The sequence below is a fragment of the Gopherus flavomarginatus genome, chromosome 4 (genome assembly GCF_025201925.1).
Source record: "Gopherus flavomarginatus isolate rGopFla2 chromosome 4, rGopFla2.mat.asm, whole genome shotgun sequence".
In the NCBI taxonomy this organism is placed as follows: Eukaryota; Metazoa; Chordata; order Testudines; family Testudinidae; genus Gopherus; species Gopherus flavomarginatus.
Window position 1 is genome coordinate 35,201,517 of NC_066620.1, and position 5,562 is coordinate 35,207,078.

General features: G+C 43.1%; 1 protein-coding gene across 3 annotated transcripts in view; it reads right to left on the reverse strand.

The window, feature by feature from the left end:
* ASB3 (ankyrin repeat and SOCS box containing 3) overlaps positions 1–5,562 on the reverse strand; it is a 128,359-nt gene that overhangs the window by 84,273 nt on the left and 38,524 nt on the right. Inside the window, exon 1 of one of the 3 annotated variants that reach the window (XM_050951865.1) lies at positions 760–883. The exons of the other annotated variants lie outside the window; for them this stretch is intronic. The gene's annotated coding sequence lies outside the window, so the exon portion shown is untranslated. Of the gene's footprint in view, positions 1–759; positions 884–5,562 lie in introns of those variants that run through there. 3 annotated transcript variants of the gene reach the window in all.

Genomic DNA, 5,562 nt, shown 5'->3' on the forward strand with positions numbered 1-5,562 from the left:
ATAAGGGGATGAGCAGACCAGAAATCTATGCAGTGATTTTAATCACCCCCAGAAATGCTGCAGGACTGGAAGAGGCAGGTTACCCACAGAAGTAATCCTGAGAAGGCTGTGTTATTCTGCAATGTTTCTGCCAATATGCAGCATTATCTTTGCCTTAAATTCTGTTTAAAATCACCTGCCAACATGCAAAAAGTATACTGCTAAATACAGTTCTGCTGTAATTGTTAACAATGCTGATGGTCTTATTACAGCTAGCCAAATGCCTATGCATCTCTATGCATTTACTGTTACCTTTTTGGAAACATACCTTATCAAATGCTATGATAGCTGAAAGCTCAGGGCACTGATCAAACTCTGAAACAAAGTATTTTTTTATGCTGTATTATTTTTCTGCAACTGACATTTCAATAAACATGCCTGCATTATATGCTGTGTTTTTTTGTTTGGTTGGTTTTTTGTTTTTTTTTTTAAACCAGTCTGGCACCCCTAATTTAACCAGGGCAGGAAGCCTGGGAGACCATGGCAGTTGACCAGGAAGGGAGATGAGGTGGCAGATGGCTGTGAGAAATGATAATATCAGGGATATAATCCCTACAGAGCTGAAATTCCCTGGCACAGTTACTATACTGCGTAAAAGAAGTGGGGATGAGAAGCTGAGCTCTCATCCACCCAAACTGGTGGCTTCCACTGGGCACCTGGAACAACAATATGTTAAAACAACCTATACATTTTTATTGTAATATAGTTCGTAATACTTACGGGCAGAGATCCCCTCCTCAGATCTGTCAGTCTGGTGTCTGCCTCGGTATCAGAAGTCTGTTCCTCTAGGTCAGGCTTGGGATCTTGCATGGGAAAGAAATCCTGGTTTTCAGGGAATCCTCCACTTCGGAGTACTAGTCAGGATTCTCCTTGGTGTTCTCCATAATATATTGAGCTTCAATGGTGGCCTAGATGGTAAAAATCCTATCCAGGTCCTCAAAGTAGGGGCAGGTAGTGTGAGTACTGCCAAAGGTCCTCGTTCTGTCATTGGGTTTATTTTATTTTATTTTTTTTTTATAATTCTGACAAAGCTTCTGCCCTTCATTGCAGCATTGAGCCAAGTCCAAGGAGTGACCCCAGTTGGTCATTTGATTAGCTATATACTTGAGCATTTTCTTATTACAGTGGCTAATATTAAAGCAGGACTGCACCAATTCCTTTCCCCAGATCACAAGAAAATCCATGACTTCTGCAAGGCTCTCCACAGACACACAAGGCATGGTTGCTATAGCACTGCTGTAATGCTCCAGGAGTGTGTAATCATAAACAGAGCGTTCCTGGCTGCACGCCAGCATTTAAATAGGGAGGTAACATCTGGTCATGACGATCCCTGTGCAGTAAAGGGCACACAGGTGAACAGACAGTTCAGTCCTGGTGCAAAACAATGCAGTGTCCTACCAGTGGGAGGACTGAAAAATTAACCTGAAATACTGAGGCAGCCACACAAACTCCATATTATTTACACACAATATTCCAACTGGAAATTCATTTTGGAATGAATTAAAGTGGATTACCCAGTTTGCACTAACTAGCCAGCTAATTCAGAAGAATTGTGTTGTGTGGATGCATTCCTTTTTAATTTGAAAAAATGCGAGTTAGTCTGAAATAAACCCATTGTATGGACAAACCCTAAAACACCATTTGAACCCAGCAGCTTGTCTACACTATGCTTTCCAATGATGCTAACAGCAATGGAACTGAACTGGCATTAGCAAGAGTGGGACATTTTTGCAAAGTTTCCCTAATGTACACAACATCATGATGAGTCAGCAGCAGAACTGAGTCATTATTCCCAACTGCTGATGATCTAACCACTAAATTACATTGCTTATTTAAATAAGTACATTACCACTACACATTATTTAAATTTGTATATAATTTCTCATTCTGAAAGGACTCCAGCACATCTGATGTCTCAGATGCTCTGGTGTCATCCTTTTTCAGAAACACACATTGTGCACAAACAATTCTAGTGTTGGAGTGGAAAATGACGGGACAGCATATTGCACATGATAACGCAGAGAAAATTTTAATGAAGACATCAAGGCAAAACTCTACTTTCACAAGACCCCATGCCACTTTTTAAGTCCATGCACAGCACCTCAAACAAGTAACAGGTTTCAGAGTGGTAGCCGTGTTAGTCTGTATCAGCAAAAAAAAAACGAGTCGTCCCTGTTGCATCTTAGAGACTAACAAATTTATTTTGGCATAAGCTTTCATGAGCTAAAACCCACTTCATCAGATGCTTGGAGTGGAAAATACAGTAGCAGGTATATTTATACATACTGTATGAAAAGATGGGAGTTGCCTTACCAGGTGGGGGAGGGGGTCAGTCTAACGAGACAATTCAATTAACAGTAGAATACCAATGGAGGAAAAATCACTTTTGTAGTGGTAACGAGGGTGGCCCATTTCAAACAATTGACAAGAAGGTGTGAGTAACAGTAGGGGGAAATTAGTATGGTAAAATTAGGTTTTGTAATGACTCATCCACTCTCAGTCTTTATTCAGGTCTAATTTGATGGTGTCCAGTTTGCAAATTAATACCAGTTCTACAGTTTCACATTGGAGTCTGTTTCTGAAGTTTTTTTGTAGAAGAATTACCACTTTTAAGGCTGTTATTGAGTGACCAGGGAGGTTGAAGTGTTCTCCTGCTGGTTTTTGAATGATGCAATTCCTGGTGTCAGAATTGTGTCCATTTATTCTTTGGTGTAGAGACTGTCCGGTTTGGCCAATATACATGGCAAAGGGGCACTGCTGGCAAATTATGGTATATATCACATTGTATATGTGCAGGTGAACGAGCCCTGATGGTGTGGCTGATGTGGTTAGGTCCTATGATGGTGTTCCTTGAATAGATATGCAGACACTGGGGTTTGTTGCAGGGTTTAGTTCCTGGGTTAGTGTTTTTGTTGTGTAGTGTGTAGTTTCTGTTACTCTCACCTTTCATGTACTATGTACTTTTCATGTACTATGTATAAACATATCTTCTACTGTACTTTCCACTCTATGCATCTGATGAAGTGGGTTCTAGCCCACGAAAGATTATGACCAAATAAATTTGCTAGACTCTAAGGTGCCACAAGGACTCCTCATTGTTTTTGTTCAAACAAGTAAGTAATTTAAAAAGTGTCTCGTCCAAAAATTTACATGCAGTAAACTTCATGGAACTTAGCTTAGAATAAGGGGCTAAAGCGAGTTGTGCACTGGCTTTGAATCAGTTGTTGCATAAAATCTAGGACCTGCAAACTTGATATTTAGATCACTGCTGAAAGCTGACCCACCAGTTAAAGCAGAGTAGTCAACAGGTAGACAGCAGGCCAAAGCTGGACCAGCAAGCACTTTTGAATGGACCCCAAAATCTTTTTATTACTTAATACCATCATTGTTGTTTTTTATGATGTTCTCTGGAGTATGGACCTTGACCATATCTTGACCAAGAAATCTGGACCTTGACAAAAAGTAATTGACTACCCAAGTTAAAGAAATCCCAACTACTGCACCCCTGGATGTATGTGTTAGTAACATTCTCTACAGCACTGGTTCCCAAACAGGGGTTCGCAAAATGTTACAGGGGGTTCTCGGGAAAAAATTCCCTAATGGCGGACAAAGCTGTCCCTAGGGACCCTGGGTAGCAAGGGGTCAGCAGCCCAGAGCTCCCAACTTCCAAAAGCTAAGCAGATCAAAGCAAGCATCTCTATCACACTGAGGAGATTTAAACTTCAAGACTCCTTATAAGAAATGGAAAAGGAGGTGGATATTTTTTGCTGTTTTTAAAATTAAATAGGCAGCTAGCATTGTTTTTAAAATTACTATGAAAAACAAGTTTAAGCTTTGTTGTAATGTGCATTGTTTGCCTGGACTGCTCAAGACCTAAATGCTTGTGTAGGAGGAACTATTTGAGTTGGTTTCTTAAATACCTTCCTGCTGTTTCACATCTAATAGTCCTTGATGAAACCTAGGAGCCTTGTCTTATCACAGGCTTATTCAAAGTGACACAAGCTACGAAAGTGAGAGCTTGGAAGTGCGTTGCCGTTTCCATAATGTAATAAAAATACTGTAACGATAAATGATAATTAAGGTTTTGGCTACACTTGCAACTATACAGCGCTGGGAGTTAAAGCCGTCTTCATACAGCTGTGTAGGGAAAGCACTGCAGTGTGGCCACATTTGCAGCGGTGTTGGGAGTGGCAGCTATCCCAGCGTTCAAGTGGCTGCAACATGCTTTTCAAAAGAGGGGGGTGGGGTACAGTGTGACAGGGATCGTGGGGGAGACAGAGAGAGTGGATTTTTGGAGCTGACACTGTGTCAGCTCCCTGCCTTGCAAGTTCTAAGGACTTGAAGATACACAGCACCAACCTTCAATCAATTTAAAAGTTTCGACCCCTTCCCCCACCCCTCTCTCATTCACTAAATGCAAATAGCCTTCAGATCATATAAGCAGCTGCTCCAAAACGGATCACCCCTCCCCCCCTCCGGGCTGCTTCTCTCTAGCTGTGGACATTCATCCCCCTGCCTGCCTCTGCTCCAGCAAACAGTAGCTATCTTTGTTTTTAAGATACGCAGCTGCAGGAGCCCCGAGTTCACAACAAAACAAAGAGAGACATCACAACAAAACAAAGAGTGTTATCTTTACTTAAAAAGCATTACGGGAAGGTTCCCGAGATCAGTTACAGCGTAGTAAGATTAATCACTGTTTACACTGGCACCCCAGCGCTGCAAGAGCAGCGCTATAGTCATTATTGCCCAGGCCAAGGTGGAGTACAGCCAGCGCTGTAGCCAGGGAGATACAGCGCTATATGTGCCTTGCCAGTGTGGACGGGGAGTAAGTTACAGCGCTGTAAAGCCACCACCAGCACTGTAACTCTCAAGTGTAGCCAAGCCCTAATAATAAATAGTGCGTAATAAGCATGTGATAAAAACAACGTTTATGTTTCCAAGATCACTGCTTTCATAATTTATACTCAGGTCAAGGAGAACATCCCTGGAAATATTATTTTTTAGAACATGAGTTTGCAAGATTTGACATTTTAGTGAAAGGGGTTCACAGGTTGTTAAAGTTTGGGAACCACCGCTCTACAGCAAAGGAGAGGAAAGGCAGGCTTTAAATGGGTACCGAGATCCAAGGAGTCCCACAGAGGGGCTGGGGCAGAAGGAAGACCTGCGAAATCCCTTACTTAGGAACTTATTATGCCATATAACCTACAGCCTAGAAAACACCGGTCTTACATGTAGGCGACAAAAAATACTCGTAGGGAACCCACTGCACTGCCCCGTCAATCGCGTAGCCCGCGCTAGACTAGCCGCACGCCAGGGACAGACAGCGACTGGAGCAGCCAGGCGAGACTCGCCCGCCCAGCAGCGCGCCCTGCAGCTCCAGCCTGTCCACTTTCTCCCCTCCCGCCCGGACTGTCCAGCCCCGCCCTAGGCACGCAGAGGGACGCTGGGAGTTGTAGTCCATTTCAGCACCACCGGGCTGCCAGTGACGTGGCCTCAGCCCCGGCGGTGAGCGCGGAAGGGCGA